The 25,810-nt window shown below is 37.2% G+C and overlaps 1 protein-coding gene across 3 annotated transcripts in view; it reads left to right on the top strand.

The window, feature by feature from the left end:
- OPCML (opioid binding protein/cell adhesion molecule like) overlaps positions 1–25,810 on the top strand; it is a 1,459,533-nt gene that overhangs the window by 1,149,047 nt on the left and 284,676 nt on the right. The window lies entirely within an intron of this gene.

Below are 25,810 nucleotides of genomic sequence, written 5' to 3' on the forward strand. Positions count from 1 at the left end.
TGGGGTTTTTATGACAAAGATACTGGAGTGATTTACCATTTCCTTTTCCAGTGGATTAAAGCAGAGTTAAGTGACTTGCCCAGTGTCCCATAAATATTATCTGAGGCCAGATTTGAATTCAAATCCTGATTCTAGGCCCAATACTCTATGTACTGAGCCATCTAACTGCCTCCTGAAATGTGATAAACACATATATCCACTTTCAAATTTGAGTGCCTTTGTAAAAACAATAGTGATGAAGAAGTACCCTCACAGTAATCTTGTGTCAGATCACAATGTTAAATACTTGTTGGCAAGAGAAATTGTGAATATGATGTTTGAAAACTGGACAAAAGGAAGACTACATCCAGAAAAAATTAATCTTTTTTTTTAATTTAGGTTTTTTTTTTCCACAAATCATATTATATATATATGTGTGTGTGTGTGTGTGTGTGTGTGTGTGTGTGTGTGTGTGTATTTCAGTATTTTTGTGTCTTAAGCTCCTGATTGATTCCAAAATCTCCTAATGATTTTGTGCCTTGATAATTAGTTGGCTGTTTTGGTTTCCAAGTTCCTAATTATGCCTAGAATATGGAAGACTTATGTATAAATTTCCCCCTTAGACTTTTATGACTCTGGGAAAATCAGTCAATCTTTCTGTGCCTCAGTTATCTCATGTGTAAAAAAGAGGGAGGCTGACTCAGTAGCCTCTTAAGGTCCCTTCAGATTCTAATCTATGATACTTTGATCCTTCCTGTTTGATGATACATTTCAGTGAATCTTTACAATATTTCTTTTGATGTGTGCTTATTTTTCTTACTGAATCATTCCAATATATTCTTTTTAGTACTTATCTTTCCGCAGACCCTAAAACATTGTTTAGCAACAGCTTAAAACTCTGCTTTCATACATTCTCTTCATAAACCCAGACTAGAAAAAATACCATGATAAACTTATTTATTTAGTGTTACTAGATTATTTTCCTCTCTCCTAAGGGAAAAAAGATGTGATTTCAGCAGTATGGGTATTTTTCCCACTATAGACCTTTCTGCCTTAATAGATGATCCTTCATAAGTTGATCTGGTCAAAAATATTGTTATCTTGAGCTCAACTTCTGGTGATGACTTTCTCCAACAATAGCTAAGTTGATCCATATAAAATAAGAAATATAATTCATTTCTTTGATTCTTTAAGTCTTTGAAACTTGGCAAGACCTATTAAAATTTAAGTGCCAAAGCTTTAAGAACATGGGTCAATTTTATGTCATGAAAAAAAATGGGACTAGACCCTCATGGAAAGCAGGACTGCCTGTCTATAAACCGATGGTACTTAATGTACTCCCTTAGAAAATGGGAGAAGTACTTGGTAAGGACAGCTAGCTGAAATAAGTTCCAGAGTTTCTTGAAAGTTTTTGGAGAATATAAAAACAAGGTTGTCTGAGTTTTCACCGCCCTACCTGCCACCTGGGCTGTGTTCCAGAGAAACTGAAAAGTCTCAGAATTGGAAGTGATGTGTCAATGACACCTCAGTGGTCTTGACAACAAAATTATCTTCAAATTCAGGAAATGTGGCACTGGAATAAAAAGAAGTGTCAGGCACCATACAGGAACAAGTTCAAATGGAACAAGGTTACCACTTTTTAGGAAATAAGACAGATCATATGAGTGTGTCAAAGTAAATATGGGCTAAAATATGGGCCACTTGTGGAGCGTAAGTGAATGTTCTTTCTTGCCCTGTTCAAGAAATATTTGAGTTGGGAGAAAAGGTATTTCCCTATGGAATATGGAGCATTTGGGCCAGAGCCTAGCTCACAAGAAAGGTAAATAGATAATGATGGATTTTTTTTTTAAATGTTCACTGTTCACAGTCTCCTGGGTTCAACCCAATGGATCCTTATAACCTGAGCATATTTGAGGTACTGTGTCAAAGTACCGAAGTACTTATAAAAGGCAAGATAAGGAAGGCCACTGGGAACCTTTTTCAGACCAACCTGTCACCTTTTCCATATTACTGTTGAGAGGTTAGAGGAAGGAGACCCAAGGAGACTAGATTGTAGGTTCTCTTGGCTGACAAAGGGTGACTTATTCTTTCATTGGAAACCAATTGGATTTCTAGTGGTTGGAAGCAAAGAGACCCCACTGCTCAATTAGAAAGGAACTTGAGAGCACTGTTTCTTCACAACAGCTATAGGCTTTTGTCCAGTCTATAGATTAATTTTTCAGAGTTAGTGTTAGTTCAGGTTAGATAAAGATAATGAAACTTTCCTAATCCTCTTAAAGAAGATTTATCTGACTGAGTAGAAAGCTTTTGGAATACAATAAGGCATGTATAAAACTGGGGCCTAATCTTTCCTTTAATTTCAAACTGCTGATGGGTATTGATTTTTCAATGAGAAAAACTGAAAAATTTCTGAGCTGTGACTTGTCTGTTTAAAAAAGCTCATGTTTATCTTCTGTGCATGTGGAAACATTAGTATCTCCTTACTTCAGCCAATTGGCTATCTTCAGAAAAGGGAGAAAATTTCAAGTTTGTCATCTTCTCTGTTATTCTCTGTTCCTATAATATGTACATCTGACAGATGCTTCTTTTCTAACCTCAAAAAATTGTCTTTTTCTGTTGTATGCAGGGATTTTTGACACATATATGATAGAAAAAATTTCAGGTCTTTTTTGGTGAGAGAAAAGGTTTTTTTTTTTTTAATTAAAGTGTGCCTTTTACTAAAAGGTCTCTCCAAATATTTACTCATCTATTTAGAAAAACATCTACTAAATGCCTTTTGAATGCATATATATATGTATATATATATAAAATCTTATATTCAGTTTCTATAGGAAACACTAACTCCTCCTTGCCTTATAGAAATTTCTTCTTGCCTTATAGAAATTTCTAATTTAACTGGGTAGATAATACATAATATGCAAATATATAGGGACTAGAGAATAGATTCAAAACATTGTAGAAGCATTTGTGTGATTATGCTGTGAATTATGTACTTAAATGCTTAGGCTTCTGGAAATCAAAGAAAAAATGTGGACATCATTGACATATTGGGTAGAATTTAAAAATATATATATATACATATATATTTTAATGTATATATACACAAATAATTATATTTTTGTCACTTACATTGCTGGGTAGATTCCTTTCTCCTTACTTAGTGAACTATACTATAACAAGGAATGAAAAAGGAGGAAAAAGTTAGGTGAGAAAAACTAACCAACATGTTAATTAAGCAAGTCTGACAATATAAACTGTTCTACACCCATAGATCCCACATATTTAAAGAAAGGAAAGAGCTGCATTTTTTTCTAGCTCTTCTCTGGGGATCATTATATACTATACAATTTTTTTTTTATTCCTTCTATTTACATTATTGTAGACAGGATATATATTGTTTTCCTGATTCTGCTTACTTCAGTCTAAATCAGTTCCCATTCTTCCCTTAATATTATTCTTTGAATTCTTCATATTTACATTTCTTAAGATACATTAATATTTCATTACATTTGTGTACCACAATTTGTTTAGTCATTCCCGTACAATGAACATTTATTTGTTTCTAGTTCTTTGTAACCACAGAAAGTGTTGCTATTCATATTTTTATTTCTGTATTTGACTTCCTTTCATAATATGTCTAACAGTGATATTTCTGGTTCAAAGAATATGGATTTATTAGTCATGTTGTAGCCTAATTATAAATTGTTTTCTATAATGGTCAAACAAATTTACAACTCTATCAAAAAGAATGTGTACATTTTCAGCTCCTATAATACTGACTTTTTCATCTCTTTTGTTATGTTTACTAACTTTTCTCAGAGAGAAATTTTGCTGTGAAAGGAAAAAAAAAAAAAAGAAATAGGAATAGTAGTTGAAAGGAACAGAAATAGTCATCCGAGGCCTACTTACTCAAAAATCTCTTCCCACAGCAGTGACTGAAGTGATGAGCTCTTGAACAGCTATTTTTTAAGGATGACTAAATGTCATTTATTTCAATTGATATTTCTTTTCTTATTAGTGATTTGGAGCAGCATCCATTTATTTATTTTTTCTTTTTCTTTTTTTAAAGTTATTTTTAACACACATTGCTTTCAGAATCATTTTGGAAGAGAAAATCAGAGCAAAAAGGGAATAACCATGGGAGAGATAAAGAAAAAAAACAAAACAAAAAACAGAAAAAAGAAGTGAACATAACATGTGTTGATTTACATTCAGTCTTCTTAGTTCTTTTTCTGGATGTAGATGGCATTTTCTGTCTAAAGTCTGTTGGGATTGCTTTGAATCACTGAACCACTGAGAAGAAGCAAGTTTTTCATAGTTGATCCTCACACATTTTTGCTGTTATTGTGTACAGTGTATTCTTGGTTCTGCTTGTTTCACACAGCAGCAGTTCATATAAATCTTTCCAGAATTTTCTAAAATCAGCTTGTTTTGAACAGTATTTATTATGACTGTTTTAATTTCTTCTTTTAAAAGATTTTAGCTCCTTTTTTTTTTTTAAATACTTGCCCATTGGAGAATGGTATTTCATCTTATATGGTTATCTTCATTCCTTATATCATGGATATCAAAATTTAAAAACAAATAAACAAAAACCAACCAGGAAATAGTTTGTAGAGAAAATACTAGAAAAGAGGAAAATTGGGACTCAGAGTGACTAGCCATGATGATATTTTAGTCACCCAACAATGAGATTGTTATAATGTGAGCTAAATAGGAAATGAAAACAAATAGTCATATCTAAGAGGTATTGTAGTGGAGAAATTAGATTATACATGACAGTCTTAAGAGAGATATTTATAACACTCAAATTGTTAATAAGTATTTAATTTAATTTGTTTAATTTGAGAATATGTGGAAGTCCCATTATCTGCAAAGAAAAAGACAATAGAGAATCATATGAAAGAGAAAATGATTATTCTAGTTTTAAACATATTAAATTTGAAGTAACATTGGACAATATGAAGTGTGATGGCTGGTTATGACTGGTGAGAAGGTGAAAGTTAAACATTGCAAAGTGTGATCTTGAAAATGATCACCATTGAGATAATAGATATTAAGAGCACAAACTCATATGATAATTCTTTGAGCCATAAATTTAAGGACCTAGCATAGGAAAATAAGAGCAGAGGGTTAAGAATTGACCTTGGTGACTGTTCAGTCTTGTTGGTAAGAGGGAAAAATAGGATAAGAAATCGAAACAATAAAATAGACAGAAAAAGAATAGTATAAAGGAGTGAGGGAAGAGTCAGAAACATGAACAAAAAAGTTTTGAGAAATAGTTGATCAATAACCCTAAATGTATTAGGTAGATGGATGAGCATGAGAATGAATATGAAATGGTTTGTTATAGCTAGGAAGGAGTCAGAAAGTAGCTTCAGTGAAGTAAAAAGTACTGTGAACCAGATAACAGAGAGCAAAGAAAGGAATATGTGATTTAAAAAATAAAAACCAAAAAACCAATATTCTTTGTCTAGAAATTTTGCTGTGAAAGGAAAAAAAAGAAATAGGAATAGTAGTTGAAAGGAACAGAAATAGTCAACCGAGGCCTACTTACTCAAAAATCTCTTCCCACAGCAGTGACTGAAGTGATGAGCTCTTGAACAGCTATTTTTTCTCTCCTACCAGCCCTCAATGAAATGACTGTCACTGTAGATTTTTTGTGTAACAGAAATGGTTGACAGAGTGTTTGCCCATCAGACTCCCTTCATATATCATGAGATTTTTTTTCACCCATTTTAAGATCCCAAACGGTGCAGAATTACTCTTTTGTTTCTTTCTACTATTTTCTATATGACATCATGCTTGACACAGCAGCACAAGATGCTTTCAGAACCCAGACCAAAGTGTTTTAGTTTGTTAGATAATAAATAAGTATACCCTGAATATCCACAGGGTTTATGGGCAACAAGGTAGCACAGTGCCACCTGGCACACATGCCATGCCTGAAGTCTGGAAGGCTGATTCTTCCTGAGTCCAAATTTGACTTCAGACACCTAATAGCTGTGATTGGACAAGTCACTTAATGATATTTACCTCGCTTTACTTATAAGAAGTACTTACATATTTCTTACTTACCTTCTTGCAGAAAGAAATGGCAAACCACTCCAGTATCTCTGCCCAAAAAATCCCAAATGGAGTCATGGGAAGTTCAGAAAAAAACTGAACAATCAGAAATCCACAGGGTACAGAATATCAATCATGAGTGTTTTTGACTTCTAGGAATTCACAACGGAGATCCTAACTTTTATCATCTGAAGACATACAGCACATTTTTCATATTTCTCATTCTTCTTTCTTTCCTTTCTTCTCCTCTCTCTCTCTCTCTCTCTCTCTCTCTCTCTCTCTCCTTCTCTCTCTCTCTTTTTCATACTTCTCATTCTTCTTTCTTTCCTTTCTTCTCCTTCTCTCTCTCTCTTTTTCATATTTATCATTCTTCTTTCTTTCCTTTCTTCTCCTTCTCTCTCTCTCTCTCTCTCTCTCTCTCTCTCTCTGACTCTCTGACTGTCTCTCTGTCTCTTTCTCTTTCAATTGTTGGTATCTAGAACAGTGAAGACTATTGTTACAGTGAACTCCCATGGAGGAGACTCTCTACCAGGAAACTTTAGAATGTTTGAGAGTTGCCTGGGGGGACATTGAAAGATTAAATGATTGGATCAGGATCATGCAGTCAGTACATGTCAGCAGTAGGCACTGAATCCTCATCTTCCGGATTCTGAGACCAGCTCTCTACTCATTATCCAACACTATCTCTGGGTATTTTGTCCTGAAATGTACAGCTTTACTTAGACTTTTTGGACACCCTATATATGAAAAAAATAGGAATATCTATTGAGGGGATAAGAACAAAAGATGACTCAAAGTTGTGTAGATGATGAATAAGTGTGTAAAGTATTAACAAGGACATGTTTCTTGCAGGCAATGGACCTTAAACCTAGATTAAAGAGACTGGTGGGTTGTAGCAGTACTAGGTAAGGGCTCTTTGGAGATGCTCTCCAAATTTCAAAGAAATTTCTCTTCTAGATCAATAGGAGCTTTTCAGATTCTCTTTTTTACCTTCTCCTCTTTGTTATTGTGGTTTGTGGCACAGGTGGAGAGTGAAATGTAGGACAGAGACCAAGAAAAGAAAATGGATGAGGGGGGTAAGAAAAATAGATCTGGAAACTGCAAGAGAGAAGGGGGAGGGGAGAATTGTGAGAGAGTATTTCAGAGAGAAAAAAAGAGTCTAAGAGAGAGGCAAAGAAGAGGATAATTAATTTACTCCTAAGCTAAACCCTCTAGGGATGTGCATTTCAAATGATACCATTTTATCCAATGTAACTACTGAAAATTCAAAGGCCCTTAGAGAATCAAAAAACTAAAGAAAGGACTTCTACATTAAATCCATCTTATGGTTTCTAATAGTGATTACCATATTGGTATATTTAAATTACACAGTGCTTTAAGGGATAGCAAAACTCTCTTGCACATAGGGCTTTAATGTTTATAAAGCACTTTGCTCACAATCCTGTGAAGTAGCTATATGTAAGCATTATTCTGCCTATATTGGTAGTGATTATTCTGTCCCTTATGGTTTTGTATTTTGGTTTTTTTTTTTTTTTTGGGGGGGGTGTTTTTGGTTTTTTTTTTTTTTTGCTATTACACTTAATGATGAGGTCTCCAGTATTAGGTGTGGTTACCAGAGAAATTGATAAAAATGAATCCCTTAGGCAAGCAGGAAGAAGGCTCAGAGAGATCAGTTTAGTTCTTTGGTCCCACCCCAAGTTAAGGCAAGACCCTGAGGGCAAAATTTTCCTATAAAAAAATTTATGGCCCATGGCTTTGCTGCTGGCTTCTTTTAGGTCAACTCTCCATGGGCACTCTGCCTCATAGTGTCTTTGTCCTTAGCCCCCACCATCCCACCCCCATGCCATGTGGTATCTCCCCTAACCCCACTCTGCTTCCCAACCCCACTTCTCCTCCTTACAGATAATTAACTCTTTTAGAATGCTAGGTCCCTTTCAGGATTTAGCCTGATAGCTAAGGGGATGCTTCAACCTCATGGGGTACTGACTTTCCCCTAAATACATCTATCTTTTGCCAGAAAGAATGGCCACTGTAAATTCTTCACATGACCAAATCCCAACTTTTGGTGCCTGCCATCATTTGGTGACAAACCACACATCATAGATCACTTCATTTAACTCTTGATTATATATAGAGATTACTTTGCTGCCTTTTATCATTCTTGGAAGTGTTCAAGGAAAAATTCTTATAAATTGTGATTTTAAAAAATGAAAGTATAAGAGGCTAAAAGCAATTATGTGGTTTATCCAAGGTGACACAGGAATTAGTAAGTGTTAATGTTAGGATTTCAACTCATTTCCTGACACCTGGTTCAACTCTCTACTACATCAACGCTAGAAGTGATACATTCCTAACTATTTCTCTGATGTCTATAAGATTCAGAAATCTATTCCATACTTCCTAATTCTTTGTGCTAGAAAATTAGGATGACTGACATAGCTTGCCAGTTGTTCTCTCAGCCTCAAGTCTCAGCCTTTCCTATTGCATTCTTCATTCAGCTGTCAAATTAATTTTCCCAAAATGTAAGTCTGACCATATTGCCCTCACCTATTCAATAAATTGCACCAGCACCCTATCACCTTCAGCATCAAACACATTATCTTCTGTTTGATTTTTAAAGTGCTTTTTAGCTTAACCTCTTCCTACTTTTGTAGTTTTCTTATACTTTTCTTCTCTCCATATATTCTGCTATCCAGTAATTTCCCAACTCCAAGTCTCAATTCCCCACTCCACAGTGATTGTCCCTTGTGCCTGAAGTTCCCTCCTTCTTCCTTTCTGCTTTTTCCTCTGTTCTATTTCTTTTAGATTGGTATAGTCTTTTTCCTCTGTTTTATTTCTCTTAGATTGGTATGGATCTAGTGGTGATTTTATATATGTGTGTGTGTGTGTGTGTGTGTGTGTACACACACATGCAAGTAGTGACTTATGGGCATGAATTAATTAATTCTTTCACCTGGCCTTACCCTACTAAATATAGGTCTTCTGTGTGACTATGATATTGTGTTCTTAGTCTTACCTAGTATCCTTCTTGGAACTGACTGTGATGTTAATTGGTTCTGGGCGAAAGCTTCTACTGTGTTAATAGCTCACAGGTAAGGGATAAGAAAGAAGTAATGGTTCTAGGAAAAATGGTTCAGTTATCACACGGTAACAAATAGTAGGAAGCTTAGGTAAAAGGCATATTTAAGATCTAGACTCTAAAAATACGGGTTAATAACAGGACAGTATTGATTAGGAACCTACAAAACTGGATGCCCAAAGGTACATCAGAATATGTGCATTTGGCATATTTTCATTTTGATTAATTCAGTATGGTGACCATTCTAATAACCTTTTCAGCCCAACATTTGGACCACTCTCACCTTATTATGCTGCCTTGGTCTTTTGAAGGAGCTTCAGATCCCTATCCCTGCTTGGGTTTCCCACATAGAAAATAGCTCCGTTTGTATGGTAGAAAACACTACTTGTCCTCAAGTATCCCATTTTTTGTCCTATGAGGGTACTTGGAATTTCTATCAATAATATTTTCAGCACTGTGAGTTAAGATATTTTCTCCAGAATTACCCTTGTTAAAACAAATATGTTGTCTAGAAAAGTTGACCCATTAAACAGTTTGGTCAGTTCTCTAGAAATTGTTACATAGCATAGATCATGCACAGGGGAAAATAGATAAAATTTCAAAGGACCTTGATTCCAGCCCAAGGTAGTCCAGGAATCAATTTTATATGATTACAATTAGGAAAAGCAAGTAGAATGCCTATTCTATAATTTTTTCTATTTCCAGCTAGTTTTCTTGTTCCTTTTGTTTCATCTCCCATAATTGAACCCAACCATTAAAAATAATATATGCATAGAACTAAGAAGATATTATGCTTTAGTCATCTATAAAATGAGGAGGTTGTACTAAATGACCTCTAATTTCCTATTCATTTTCAAATGCTAACTAAAATTTAACATGGCTAGCTTCTCCTCCAATTTCCAAGTTGCTTTGCTTTTATAATAATATGGATTTTTTTTTGTTTTGTTTTATAATAATATGGATTAAAAAAGCAGTGGGGACTGTAACAACCCTAGTCAGGGAATCAGAAAAACTAAGTTCTAATTGATATCAGATAAGTCACTTAATTTACTTGGCCTGTGTTTGTTCATTTGTAAAATGAGTAGGTTGGACCAGATGACTGTTAAAGTGTTTTCCAGATACAACATTCTGTGCTTTTATTAATATATCACAGAAAGATGCTGCTTCTCTCTTAGCTCTAAAAACAAGAAGAGGTGATATTGTCTAGTGGCGTTTGTGGCCAGTGCATATACAGGAGGCTAATGAAAATGTGTTTTGGCCTGAACATGTGTTGACTCTGTGCCATCCTAGGGAAAACTTCATTTAAGAGCTCTGCCTTTGAGCACATTTGAGCTTGTTTTGTGGAAGAAATTCTCTTTGAAGCTCTTTGCATACTCCCAAGAAGGTGTTAGGAACTGGTATCTCATTCATTTGATAAATATAGAAGTTGAGAAGAAAAGTACAGGACCTAGAACTGTCATTGTCCTTGTTTGCCATGGATTTTTTTTCTTTTTTTCTTTCTTTCTTTTTTTGCCATGGAATTGAATAAATGGAGCAGTTACATAAACTATCCTCAAAATGTGCAAGCCGTAATGTGGAAATGCATAAAAAAGTGAAGTGTCCATTGTTTCATGTCCAATCTGATATTGTCCGTGGGTATTTGCTGAGAGGCCATTCAGGAAATCACTGCAGTCAAACAGATATTTTCTTAGTACATCATTGTCATGGGAAGGGGTGCAATGTACTCTTTAAAAATGGCCAGTTGTCAACTGTTCATCAATTTCTCCCTTAAACTCTGATTTTCTTATATGTAAAATGAGGGGATTAAATTAGATCATATTCTTCTAATTCTATATCCTTTTCCCCTATAATATTATAAATCTATCAACTCATATAATGCATTTGAGACCATCATCACCCTCACAATTTGAGATCCTTACACAAACTTTCAAACCCTGGGGTTCAGAAAAATTCTTCTAATTCCACTGAAGCTTCTAATGAAGTTTTATGATCTCTCTCTCTCTCTCTCTCTCTCTCTCTCTCTCTCTCTCTCTCTCTCTCTCTCTCATTCTGTCTTGCTCTCTCATCTCTGTCTCTCTGTCTTTCTGTCTCTGTCTCTATCTCGGTCTCTGTCTCTCTCTCATAAGAACAAGTAAGTGGAGGTTTTGTAGAATATGAAATGAAGTCCTTGTCAGCGCATGGGTGCGTGGTTGTTGGCGTGCATAAAAAAGTGAAGTGTCCATTGTTCAGAGATCAGAGGCACTGACTGGCTTGTGTGGGAGGGGGTGAGGATGGGGGTGAGGAGGTGCTGGATGGGACTGTTACATATAAAAAGATTGGGAAAATGCTGGAGAGAGGCAAGTTATAAAGGGTTTTAAATGACAAAGGATTTTATATTTGATCTCGAAGGTGATAGGGAGTCATTAGAGTATATTGAGTAGGTGAGTGACTTGGTCAGACCTGTGCAGGGTAGGACAAATCACCCTGGCACTAAGTTGAGGATATAGTGGATTGGAGAGAAATTTGGGGGAGTCATTGCTTCCCAGCAATCATCACTGATATCACTTTGCACTAACCTTTCAAAACAGCATCTATCACAAAGTATGTAGCTTAGTTAATAGGATCGCTTATCTGCAAATGAAAAAGTTGGAGAGTGGAGAAACAAGGGAGTAGAGCAGTCAATTGTTGATTCATAAGTTGCCCCAATTCTTGTTCCACTGACTACAACTCTGACTCCTTTATAAGTCCAGCTTTAACTAAAGAGTTATTTCTTAATAGGGATTTCAGCCTTTGTAATGAAGAGGGCTTTAGCTAAACCATGAAATCATGTCCACATTTATAGCTTTTGAGGGAAGTTTGTACCACAGTCAATTTCCCTCGGTGGGTTAGAAATCACCCCCAAACAAGGAGCTCCTGATAAAAACACTGGCAGACTGGAATAGTGTGAGCCCAGCCTGTAACAATCAGCTTAATGGGATGGATTATGTGCTCCGATTGGCTAGCAAGCAAACATTAATGACCAGTTAGCAACTGTGTTCAGGTCAATTAATTTATATTTGTATTTTGCAAACTAAAAGTTGCCCTGTTAGATTATTGATTCTTTGTCCCTCTATTCAATTTGTTTTTAATTGCACCATTGCAGGGCCAAGTCTTCCCTCCTGGAAAGCCAGCAATAAATCTGCCTGCCGTCTCAACAATCAACAATAAATGTGTCTCTTCATGTCATTATTAATATGTCTTCCTGATTGGTTCATTACCACAGTTAACGGTTTATAAGAGCTGGGATGGCATAGTGCCAAGAGAATTCCTTTCCCAAGAGCTGTTTTGTCGTGATAGGATTGATGGTTTCAGGCATGTGTGCATAAAGGAATTTGGGATTTAATTTAATATAACTGGAATATGAGCTACCTAATCCTCTTCCTATCATAAACAGCTTTATATAAAGATGATATTGGATTAAAGGTAGCCTCCTCCCTTTTCTTTTCTCTTCTCTTGCTTTTATTTCTATCCTTTTCTCTTTTTTCTCCATTCTTGCTCAAATTCAGCCAATCAGATCTTCCCAAATGAAATAAAGGTGATTAAGGGTGAGGTGGTTGCAGGGTAAATGGTCTGTGTGTCCCAGTGACTTTGGTTATTGGGCCATTAGTTGAAAGTGGAGGGGAGTTGACTGCCATTTCTGTGCAAATGGTGATTAAAAAAGATGTAGCTCCTATTCTTAGAACATCCTTTAAATTGAGGTCAATACAAAAAAAATGAAATAAAAAAAAATGATGAAGTGAGCCCCAATTTAGAAATAGTGATTATCATTAATTGCATTGTTGTTATTGGTGTCATCAGTCATTTGAATTTTTCAGGAGAAAGGTAAAGATTTTAAAATGATTTTTATTGGTTGACAGGAGAGATCTTCTGTGTCCCAGAAATGCCAACTTAGAAATCAAAATGGAACTAAGAGTGCTAAAAAACCTCTCAACAAACTAGAATCTAATGACAGTGCAGAACTTTAGCCATTTTCAATGAGCAAATTTCTGGAGGATATGGAATTGACTTTTCTGGGGACCCCTAGCCAAGAGTCAGGTGATTTTGTTTGTTTTAGTTTTTGTGCATTCAGTATATGGATTTTATACTTAATTTATTGTTAACAGCCAGTACTGCTTACCTTGGCACATAGGCCTCTAAAGACAATGAAATTGTGCTTGTCAAAGGCAAGAAAGCAGGTGATTGTGATGTTTTATATTTCCCTTGGGAAGGTTCTGAACTGTCCAGGGAAAAGCTGGGACTGGTTGTGGCACTGAGGGGTCCAAACTAAAGAAGAATTAGAGAGAAAGAAAGTGTCAAGGGAAGGATAATGTGAAAAAAAAAAATTGATGATCAGTGAAAAGGGAAATAAAGATAAAAATGAGAAATGGGTTTGAAAAAGTGAAGAAAATAAGAGAAATAGGGAGGGTGGTCAAGAGGAAAAAAAAAAAGGAAAGAAAGAGACAATTGAAGCATAGCCTGGGAAATGGTATTTTGAGAAAAACCTCCCTTGTTGGAAGCTATTGTGGATGTAAGAAAAGAAAGTGGCCCAATCTTATGAGAAAAGGGGCTCTGGCTTCTGAGGCTCATTATTTCTGTATTTCCTTCACAAGTGCAACTTGCTTTTTTGCTCTGAGGACACTAAGCTCCTTCTCAAATGACACAAGCTTCACTTAAGGGCCTTGATACTGAAGTGGTTCTCACTGCTTCTGTTTTAGCTCTTTCATCATTTTCTGTGAGAAACTGTAACTAGTTGAAACAGTCACATATGTGAGGCTGTGTCACATTTGTCTAGCGTAGTGGTGGTGGGCAAGTTGACTCTGATGAAATAAAGATCACTCAGCCCTTTCTGGAAATGTGGGTTAAACTAATTCCTTTTCTAAAGTTTTATAATCCTAGAGATATGAGCAGTTAGACGGCATAGTGGAGGGAGGGCCAGGCCAGGAGTGAGGAAGAATCATTTTCCTGGGTCAAATCTGGCTTCAGACTCACTAGCTGAGCAACCCTGAGCAAGGAATTTAACCCTTGTCTTAGTTTCCTCATCTGTAAAGTGAACTGGAGAGGGAAAATCCCACTCATACCTCTCAGATTGGCTAAGATGACAAGAAAAGATAATGATAAATGTTGAAGGGGATGTGGGAAAACTAGGACACTAATGCATTGTTGGTGAAGTTGTGAAATGATCCAACCATTCTAAGAGCAATTTGGAACTATACTGAAAGGACTATAAAACTGTCCATACTCTTTGACCCAGCAATGTCATTACTGGGTCTGTATCCCAAGGAAATCATAAAGGAAGGAAAAGGACCCACATATGCAAAAAAAAAAAAAAAAAAAAAAAAAAAAAAAGATTTGTATTAGCTCTTTTTGTGGTAAAAAAAAGAATTGTAAAATGAGTGGATACCCATCAATTGGGGAATGGCTGAAGAAGTGGTACATGAAGATAATGGAGCATTATTTTTCTACAAAAATGATGAAAAAGCTCATTTTAGAAAGATTTAGAAAAGATTTACATGAACTGATGCTGAGTGAAACAAGCTGAACTAGGAATTCATTGTACACAATAACAGCAAGAATGTGCAATGATTAGCTATGAAAGATGTGATTCTTCTCAATGGATCAGTGATCCAAAGCAATTCCAATAGACTATGGACAAAAAATGCCATCTATGTCCAGAAAAAGAACTATGGAGATTGAATGAAAGTCAATACATGTTATGTTCACTTCTTTTTTTCCATTTTTTTCTCTCTCCCATGTTTTTTTTCCCCCTTTCCTCTGATTTTTCTCCACCATCATGATTTATAAAGCAATGCAAATTAAAAATTAATTGCAACAAAAAAGAAAATTCCAAATGAAATGGCAGAATATGATTGAACAACAAGTTGTGACTGACAATAGTTACATTGATTACAAAAATGTCTAATTGGAGACAAGATGACAAAATAAAACCAGTGATTTCAGAAAAGCCTGGAAATACTTACATCTACTGGTGCTGAGTGAAAGGAGTGAAGGGAAAACATTGTACATAGCAACAAGATTATCTGATGATCAACTATGATAGATCTTCTCAGCAGTATAATAATCTGAGACAATTCTAATACACATGGGATGGAAAATTCCATCTGCATCCAGAAACAGAACTATGGAAATTGAATGGAAATCAACTCATACTATTTTCACCTTTTGTTGTTGTTGTTGTTCACTTTTTTTTCTCGTCCTTTCTCCCTTTTGTTCTGATTTTTTTCTTTTACAACATGCCTAACATGGAAATATATTTAAAATGATTGCACATGTATATAACCTACATCAGATTGCTTGATATTTGGAGGAAGGAGAAGGTAAGAGAGGGAGAAAGAAAAAAATTTGGAATTCAAAATTTTACAAAAATGAATGTTGAAAATTATCTTTACTTTTAATTAGAACAATAAAATACTACTGAAATTAAAAAAAACAAAAACAAAAACAAAAAACAAAACAAAACAAACAAAAAAACAAAGTAGAACCAGTAGAGGTCCCCTTTTCCCCTCTGATGCCATTACTACCTTAGTCCAGGCCTTTATCAGCTCATACCTAAATAATTGCAAAAGCCTGATTTTTCTCCTTCCTTATGTGTATCCCCATTCCAATCTAGCATCTCCTTAGCTGTTAAATTAATCCTCATAAAACACAAACTAGACCATATCACCCACAATGTATTCCCACATTTGATAAACACCAGTGGCTCTTTATCATCTCTAGAATCAAGTATAAAAAATTTTTTTTGTCATCCAAAATCCTTCACAATCTGACCTCTTCTTAATTTTACATTCTTTTTACACCTGACTCTATCACCGCTCTGTCCCATACATGTATTTTCATTGATCGAATGATTTTGACATTCTTGCTTTTCTGGTAAATTTTTGGCAGAAATCCATAATGTTCTTCAAATGCTAGATTTAGAATGAGGAAATAAGATGGAAAAAAAAATCCTGGATGTCCTCTATAATTGGTTACTAATAATCATTTTTCTTAGCTGGCAGAAATTGAATTTAGAGTCATAAGAGCTGGCTTTCACTCCATCTCATACTGGCTACGTGACCTTAGACAAAACTCTTAGCTTCTCTGGGCCTCAATTTCTTTATCTCTAAAATGAGGGAATTAAACTAGATGATCTTGAGATCCTTTCCAGCACTAAATCCATATGATTTTATATTGGTTTATAGAGGAAGTCACAACATTCTTTCTGGGCAGATAATATTCAAACAAAGGGATTGGCAAAGGAATTAGCCCCTGGGGCCATCCATGGGATATCTGGTCCGTTTCTTTTATAGTACTGTATAGAGCTGTTTAGATATTTTGAACCAAAGCTCAGTCTAAATTGATCATGACACAAGAAAGCAAAACAGGTATTTTCTAAGAACATTGTGATAATCTATTGTTGAGATTTTTCCCTCTTTAATCTTGTTTATATTAAACTCTGTACCACCTCCTGAAATTGTATAAGCATATAATGTATCTCCTTTCCCTAAGAGTTGTTTTGGTGCATGCATGTCACATTTATCATCATGTTTTGCACATTTTGTTTCTATTATCATAATCAAAGACTCATAGAATTATAGAATCTCAGAAATAGAAGGGACCTTAGAGGTTGGCTCCTTGAACACCTACACCATTAGTATTGCTGATATGATTTCTGCAGTCCCATGTACAAAAAGTACCTCTGATGGTAAATGTCATTATAAAGGATGGAAGAGAATCTATAAGCTGGGAAGAACAGGATTGACAAATGGAAAAATAGTTGTTACTGATGCATCATTGGTACTTTCTGAGACATTTGAATTTTCCTTAAGGAACCCAGTCCTTCTAGGAAGAAATCATTGAATACAAAATTTGATGTAAGGTGATTTTACTCCCAATACAGCAGGATTTCTGTGTCTTACTTCATCCCCTCCCCTTGCTTTGCACCTTTGTGTTAAGATGGGCTTCTCCTCCAGTATAAAGAAATGAACTATATTTGCTCTCTCTATACCTCACAAACTATTTTTCAAATATAGCATATTAAACAATGCACCTTGAGTCCTGGTCATGGCTAAGTCAAAGGGCGAGAATCTATTAACAGTCAGAGGAAGCAAAGTAGCTACTTCAAGAATAAGCTTTAAAGACCTTGGTTCCAAAACAGCAGGGTTAGAGAGTGGGGAGGATTGGGGCACAACAAGAAAATCAAAGTTCTTTAAAAAAAAATTATCACATGTAGTGGCACAATGTCCCCACAGCGGGAAATAAAGTGGAAAACACACCAAATCAATCACCTTAAAAATAAGGCTTAAAATCTTCTACTGTATAAGATGTAGGTGGGGAGAGAAGAATAGGTCCAACAGCTTGAAAATGTTTTATTAAACTGTGCACTGACTGTTACAGCACATACAGGAAAAAGCAATTAAGGTCAGACCATTAAAAAGAAGCCTGAGGATATCTCTGAGAAAGACTCGGGGGCAATCAGCAGGAGATTGGGCAACTTTCAAAGGAAACTTACTTTGTGAGAGTGCTAAGCAGGAGGCAGGAGCTTCTCACCACTGGACAGCTCCCGCACCCCTTTCACTGAGTGGCTGAGTAAATGGGGAGGGGGCTGCACCTTGGACACCCACCTCTTCTACTTTCAGTCAGTCTTGATGTCTGTATTCTCTTTTTGACCATCCTTCTCCTTAAATGGCTACGTTGATCAATATATCATGGACTCTCAAGTTCGAAGTAACGTAAGAGCCCTGGAGTTACACATTTGTTTCTCAGGGCAGTGAAAGGGTACAAGATGTGAAGATGGCTTACAAGCTCTCTCTCTCCTAGGCCAAGAAGCCCAGGGATAAGATGAGGAGCCAGGATGAACGTAACCCTAACAAGAACTCTGACTCTGTCTTTTCTCAGGCTGTATAATGAATGAGGCGGGCTCAAGACCTGGGATGAGTCTGTATTATTGGTAACTTTCAGGTTTCTTTCTGGCTGAATATAAAATGGCTGGTGTCCAAGTGCCTTGTTAGTGATCAGGCCCATCCTTCTTGGCAGCCACCCTGAATTTAGGGCTTCATTTAAATGAAAGGTGGGGACTATTCTTCACATGACTAATCCCTTAATAATGGATCCACCTCTACATAAGAAGCATCAGAAGGAACATTTACATTTCCTTCCTCTGTCCAACCTTCCTAGTTACTGTTTCCCTTTCCCTGGATTTCTCCTAAATTCTCCTACATTGGGGAACATCCAGTTTTCCCAATAGCAAGAGCTCTTTGTAAAGGCCTGAGGGCCAGGCTACCTTTGCCTACATTTGCCTACATTTACATTTACTTAGGCTGCAAACACAATGGTCATGTAATATTCTGCAGTTAACCCTGGAAGAATTGTATCTGAGTCTCCAATTTTTAGGTATCTGGGAGAACTACTAAGTAGAAGGTGGGGAGTTCTATAAAATGGGGGCAGCAGTTGGGGGGTAGAAAGAGGACTGTTTTTTTCTAGTAAAATTTATTTATTTTTAAAACATTGCTTTATGAATCATGTTGGAAGAGAAAAATCAGAGCAAAAGGGAAAAACCATGGGAGAGAGGAAAAAAACAAAAAACAAAAAAGAAGTGACCATAGCATGTATTGATTTACATTGAGTTTCATTAGTTCTTTTTCTGAATGCAAATAACATTTCCTGTCCAGTCTATTGGGATTGCTTTGTATCACTGAACCACTGAGAAGAACTAAGTCTTTCATAGTTGATCATCACACATTCTTGCTGTTATTGGGTACAATGTATTCCTGGTTCTGCATCAGTTTCTGTAAATCTTTCCAGGCCTTTCTAAAATCAGCTTGTTCATAATTTTTATAGAACAATAATATTCCATTATCTTCATATACCACAACTTCTTCAGCCATTCCCCAATTGATGGACATCTACTCATTTTTCAATTCTTTACTACCACAAAAAAAAATAAAATGCTACAAACTTTTGCACATGTGGGTCTTTTCTCTTCTTTATGATTGTGTGGGATGGGTGGAAGACCCCCTTTCCCAAATTAATTAATCAGAGACATCTTCAGGTACAAAAAGAAAGCATTTATTTAATCCTTGCAGGGAGAGCCCAGGCACCTGGGAGCCATCCCAACTCCCTCCATGGGCTCCTGTAGCCTGGCCAGTTTTCACCTTGCCCAGGACTTAAAAGCAAAAGACCTGAGCCTTCTCATTGGATAGACTAAAAGGACGTAACCATCCTTGACCAATGGTCACCAATGTTTTCTGCTTCCCACAGGTCATATCATTTCCTGTAACTTCCTGAGGATCTGACTTTAGAGACCATGTGACTTAGTCTCAAATTGAGAAAACTTCATCCAATCAGTCCCATCCTCACCCCCTCTTTTTCATCTGTTTGAAGATTTCTCACCCCAATCCTGATACATCTCCACTAAGGCATCTTTGTGACCTGGGCCTTCAGGCTGGCCCCTCTTCAGTACTAACTGTAATCTGTTCCCTACCATCTAGAACCAAAGCCTGCACATCAGGAACTTTCAGGAACTATTTTAGCTACTCCTGAACTTGACTAAATTTTGAACTATTCTAATTAAGTACATAAGCAGGCGGGTGACAGGATATTGCTGCTTAAAACAATGAGCTGGAATCAGACCTCGCTTCCACCAACTCCCACTCTCTGCCTTGGAAACCCAGTCATCCCAAAACAGACTGGCCTCTGGCAGGCATAGAACTGCCGCACTGTGGAGGCCAGGGGTCTCAGGGAATGTCACATCACCCCCACCTCAAGTAGTCCAGATCCAGACTCATTTGGGACACAGGGATGAGGGTCTCATCTTCTGGAGCTGCTTCAGGCTGACAAGGGGCACAGAACTGGCCCTGCACAGTGGGGCCCAGACTGAGGAGGGGAGATGAGTGAGTTGTAGGCTGTGGCAGCAGTGTCCAGTGCTGCTCTCCCTCTGGCCCCATGTGTCCCTGCTGCAGTCAGAGAATGGGTTAAAGGGGTTATTCTATGCACTATCCTCCTCCAGGAGGCCCCAATTTAATTGAATTCCTTTGGAATCTTGAAATGACCAATTGCCAAATTCCCCAATGATTATTCTCAATGGACTGTCCTGCAGTTCCAACTATGGCCAGAGTTGGAGTCTACAAGAAAGTCAGGTCTCTCTCTTCCTCTCCCTCCTCCCTCTCCTCTCCCTCTCTCTCGCCCCCTCCCCCCTTCTCTCTCCTTCTCTCTCCCTCTCTCCCTCTCTCTCTCTTCTCTCTCTCTCTCTCTCTCTCTCTCTCTCTCACAAATTCTAGCTCACTGAGCATACATAACAAAGACATCCTGCACAAAGACACAAACACAGACAAAATTCCATGGAAGAGACCATCTCTTCCTCACAAACAACAGAAGGGTTGTTTGCACTTTTTTCTTTTCTTTTTTGATCCAAAGATCTGAGTTGGATTGCCTTCTCTCAGAGTATACAATCTCACAGCCTGATCTCCTGCAATACACAGAGTAGCCCCCTTCCTTGGTGACTTGGCAGATCAAGGCCCTGAAGGAGTCACCTACCTTCCTGGCCAACCACAGAGGACTACTGTTTTGTGACATTAATAGAGCCTCCTTCCTGGCTCACCTCTTACTGGATTATCAGCCTTGATGATCCCAGGGCCCACACTGCCTAAGGACAGTCCAAGGACATTTACAGACAGTGCCCCTGCGGATTACACATGCACAAGTTACCAGGCTCACTCTTACCCGGGCTTCCTCATCTTTGGAGGCTTGTGTGCTTTTCTGTTTGTATCTCCTAGGCCCATTATTCACAAAGAGGGAGGCTGAGAGTCTGATCTCAAGGATGGTCAGAGAAAACCCAATGTGGCACCTGCCTTAAATCAGGATCCCAGTCATCTCTCTGAGAAGCCACAGATCCCAGATGAGCCCCCAGAAACCATGTGGGTCGGGTGCTAGATTCCCTTTCACAAATTAACTAATCAGGACATCTTTGGATACAAAGAGAAAGCATTTATTTAATCCCTGAGGGAGAGTTCCAGAAACACCTGGGAGCCATCCCAATTCCCACCAGGTGTTTGTGGCATCTAACCAGCTTCCAGGTTGTTGGGATTTAAAAAGCAAAGGATCTAAGCCTTTTCATTGGATAGACTAAAAGGACAAAATCATCTTTGACCAATGGTCACCAATGTTGTCTGCTTCCCACAGGTCAGGTCATTTCCTGTAACTTCCTGAGACCATGTGACTCCCTGCAACCCAAGGTCCAAGATTTGATCTTCCCGCTCTGGGAATAGGGATCATGTGACTTAGTCTCAAACTGAGAAAACTTCATCCAGTCAGTTCTAGTCATGATTTCCTTTAGATACAGACTCAGTAATGATGCAGTTTTATAGCCCTTTGTCATGTGATCTATGATGGAGGTTTGTCACCAAATGATGGAAGGCACCAAAATTTGGGGTTCAGTCATGTGAAGAACTCATGATGGCCATTCTCTTTGGCAAAAGGCAAATTTATTTAGGGAAATAGTTTACAGACAAAATGAAGGGGTACAATAGATGAAATAGAGTTGGGAGAGCACATGGAAGACACATTCCTCAGTGGAACTCATAATTACCCAGTAAAAAGGAAGCACCCCATGAGGCTGGGACATGCCCTCAGCTGGCAGGCTAACTCCTGAAAAGGACTTAGCCCCCTAAAAGAGTGAGTTAGCTGTAAGGAGAAATGGGATAGGGAAGCAGAATAGGGTTAGGGAAGAGATATCATGTGATATAGGAGGGGGATAAAAGGAGAAAGATACAATGAAACCTTGTTCCATGGCAGGCTGACCCAAAGGAAGGCAGCAGCAAAGTCATGGGCCATAAGTAGTTTTACAGGGGAATTTTAGCCTCAGTGACATTATTGGGATTCCTGACAGGACATTGAGACCTCTATGGGAGGGGGGATTATTTCAGAAGTTTGGCATATCTTTGGATTTCAGATTGGACCACCTCCTCAAAGGGTGGGACCATGGAGCTAAACTGATCTCTTGCTTCAGGGGTCAATTCTTTAGTTTCTCTTTGTCCAAAACAATATTCAGAGCCTTATCATTTGGGCATAATTTAAAATTTTTCTCCAGAATGGTTGGATCAAACTCTACCAACAATGCATCAGTGTCACACATCACCAACATTATCAGGTAATCTGAGAGTTGTGAGGTAAAACAATCAGCGTTGTTTTAATTTGCAATTACAAATCAATAGTGATTTAGAGTATTTTTAAATATAATTATAGATGGTTTTAATTTCTTCATCTGAAATTTGGCTCCAATTTTGACAAATTATTAATTGGGGAATGACTTGTATTCTTATAAATTTGACACATTCTTTGTATATTTTAGAAATGAAACCTTTATCAGAAACTCTGGCAAGTAAAGATTTTTTCCCAACTTTGTACTTCCCTTTTAATCTTGTTTCTTTTGGCTTCGTTTGTGCAAAACCTTTTTAACTTAATATAATGTTTTCTAATTCTTCTTTGGTCATAAATTCCTTCCTTCTCCAAAGATCTGATAGATAAATTATCCCTTGCTCTCCTAATTTGTGAAAGGACTGTTTTTAATCAGGCTAGTAGAAAACTGTCAGGTATGTTTCTTGTTAATGAACGGGGTAAGGAAGTACCATTGGGACCAGTTTAAGCATTAAAGACATCCAGCCAAATTCCTACCTCACAGTCTTTCAAATATACATTACCAGAATCTTGTTCATCATTAGCTTTATATGTGCAAGACCCCTTTACCTATCTTTGAGGTTTCCATATCCAATTCAGATCTTTGCTCTGGGTACCTATTTTATCTCTTCTCTGAATCTCCCTAGATTAGTCAAAATTATCAACACAACATAACATCTGGAATAATTTACCTTAACTAGAAACTACTCAATAATAAGGAGAAAAATACAACAAAGAGCAGAATTTCTCAGTACCTATTCAGTGTACTACAGTAGAAAGATCCTAAGGATATAAGTTCAAATCTCAGCCTTGCTGCTTATTGATCATGTGACTTTGGAAAAGTCCATTAACATCTCTAATTCTCAGTTCCTCTTGTATAAAATGAGTGTATTGTATTTGATAATTTCTAAAATCTTCCAGGCATTATACTCTATGTCCCTGCAGATCTTTAGGGAGGCAGAATTATAAATCTCATCCAGTCCTATTATGGCATCAATGCTATTAGCTTGCTGTGTAGAAGAATAGAAAGCAGTGAGGAAGTATGAGTTCATCTAATAACCATGATATGGCCTATCGCCTGGATTTCTATGGCCTCTTGCCATTGGGCTGGTGAGACTTCTGGATTCTGAAAATCTTGTTCATGGCCTGCCTAGGAATGGTCAAGGTATGAAAAGGTTGGTAAGAGTGTGAATTCATCAACTTCATAGTCTAACAAAGAGAAATAAAATAAGAGCTTTAATGTTTACAATAGTGTATCTGCTTTAATGAACTCAAATGAAGTAATGTCAAGAACTAAGAGAAAAAACTTTCTTAATGTCCACAAACTCCAGTGGACTGAAAGATACTTAGCAAAAGATATGGTAGGTGTAGAAAATTCTTTCTTCTCTTCCCTAGCCAGTTCTTTCTTCTACTTCTTTCTTCCCTTTCATTTTTCTAGCAAAGATTTATATTAGAATTCAAAGGAATAGGTGAAGATTGAAGAAACCATCCTTCTTTTTCTCCTCCCTCCCTCTTTCCCTCCCTCCCTTCCTTCCTTCCTTCCTTCCTTCCTTCCTTCCTTCCTTCCTTCCTTCCTTCCTTCCTTCCTTCCTTCTTTCTTCCCTTTCTTCCCTCTTTCCTTCCTTCCCTCCCTCCCTCTTTTCTTCCCTCTCTCCCTTCTTTCCTCCCTCCCACTTTTCCTCCTTTTCTCCCTCCCTCCTTCTTTCCTTTATTCTTTCCTTCCATTATTTTCCTTAAATTTCTTAGGAGATTCTAGGGCATATTTTTTTACATCATGACAACAGCTTACTTGCTTTTTGCTTAGGTGTGTATCTCAACCTTTTTTTTCTCCCCCTTCTAGTGATTTGTCTCAGAATAGTTGGAAATCTTGAATGATAAGTGTTTTTCAGACTGGGCTTACTAGGAGAATATGATCCAGAATTTTGGGACGCTGAACTTGCCAAAGTTGATTGGCCATTATATCAAAGTAATAACAATGGTGAAAAATCCTGTCAGAGCATGTGTTCCAATTTGTGATTTAGACAACATGGTCACTGTGACTCTTGTATAGCTGCTTCTGGTGTTACCCGTGCTGATTTCTTGCCCATTTTGATTTTATTTGCATCATTCAGAATGAATTAGGCAGGTTATTAAATCTAGGATCCACAAACTAAAATATGGATTCCTAGGGAAAAAAACAAAACAAAACAAACAAACAAACAACAAAAAAAAAAAAAAAACATGGTTTAGCATTAACTAATGGGAGATCAAGAGACTTAGGTTGGACCAAGGCACAAATTCACACAAGCAATATCTAATGAAGAATCTCTTTATATTATCTCTTAAGAACTGGCCAGTTAGCCTTTATTTATAAGCAGCCAGGTGGCCAGGTCTGGAATCAGGAAGACTTGTCTTCCTGAGTTTGATTCTGGTCTCATGTACTGAATAGCTATGTGACCCTGGGCAAGTCACTTTATGCTGTTTGCCTTAGTTTCTTCATCTGTAAAATGGGAATACATTGGAGAAGGAAATGGCAAATACCCTCTGTATCTTTACAAGAAAATCCTAAATGGAGTTTCAGGCACAATTGGAAAATAACAGCAAAGCCTTTTAGTTAAAGATTCTATTTTTTGGAAAGCTCTAATTGATAGGAAACTTCTTGTGTCAAATATATATCTCCCTCTCTAAAATGCACCTCCTTTGTTCCCAAGTCTAACCTCTGAGACCAAGCAAAACAAGTTTACTTTCTCTTCAGTATGTCAGTCCTTTAATATTTAAGTGTGGTGTTCTCTTCTTTTGTATAATATGATGGTTCTCTGTGAGCAGGTTTCTTGGGGAGGTTTCTTGAGGCAGCCTTAGTTTCAGTTCAAAGTAATAATCACCTCAAATACAGCCAGGAGTTAAAATCCAACCTTTTATTGTCTCTTCCAAAATATCCTAGTTAGTTTTCTTAGAGGCCCATCTCTCTCCTTGGTTCCAAGAGCTCTTGCAGCTTGTCTTTTAGCTCTTCCAGCTTCTGCCTCTAGCTCAACTCCAACTCCTGGCTTCTCAATCTCCAATTGACTCCTCCATTCACTCCACCACTGATCCCTCACTCTATCAATCTCCCGAATTGAACTGACTCCACTGACTCAGCTCCTTTTTAAGCTCTTTTAGAAGTTTAAACTCAAAGGTTGACTCCTCCTCGGAGAGTGTGGTATTATGGGAGGTATAAACTTGGATATCTCCTGACTTGTGAACTCCAATGTGTGAGCCAATGTGTAAACTCTCAAAGGTGTAAGCATTGTTTCTATCAATTCTAGTGACAACACCTTGTAAGGGTTCGCCCTAATGTGTGAACCAATAAGCATTGTTTCTATCAATTCCATTGAGTTAACACTAGGATTCTAACACTTAAGAACAAATATCATGTGCTACTAAATAATTTTTTCTTCATAATAAAATAAGACTTCAGAGTTATTCTCAGTTTCTTCAGTGATCCTCTTATACTATGGTTTTAAGGCCCTTACCTTCTATTACTACTTATATATATTGTCCAAA

Source organism: Sarcophilus harrisii, chromosome 3, assembly GCF_902635505.1.
Source record: "Sarcophilus harrisii chromosome 3, mSarHar1.11, whole genome shotgun sequence".
NCBI lineage: Eukaryota > Metazoa > Chordata > Mammalia > Dasyuromorphia > Dasyuridae > Sarcophilus > Sarcophilus harrisii.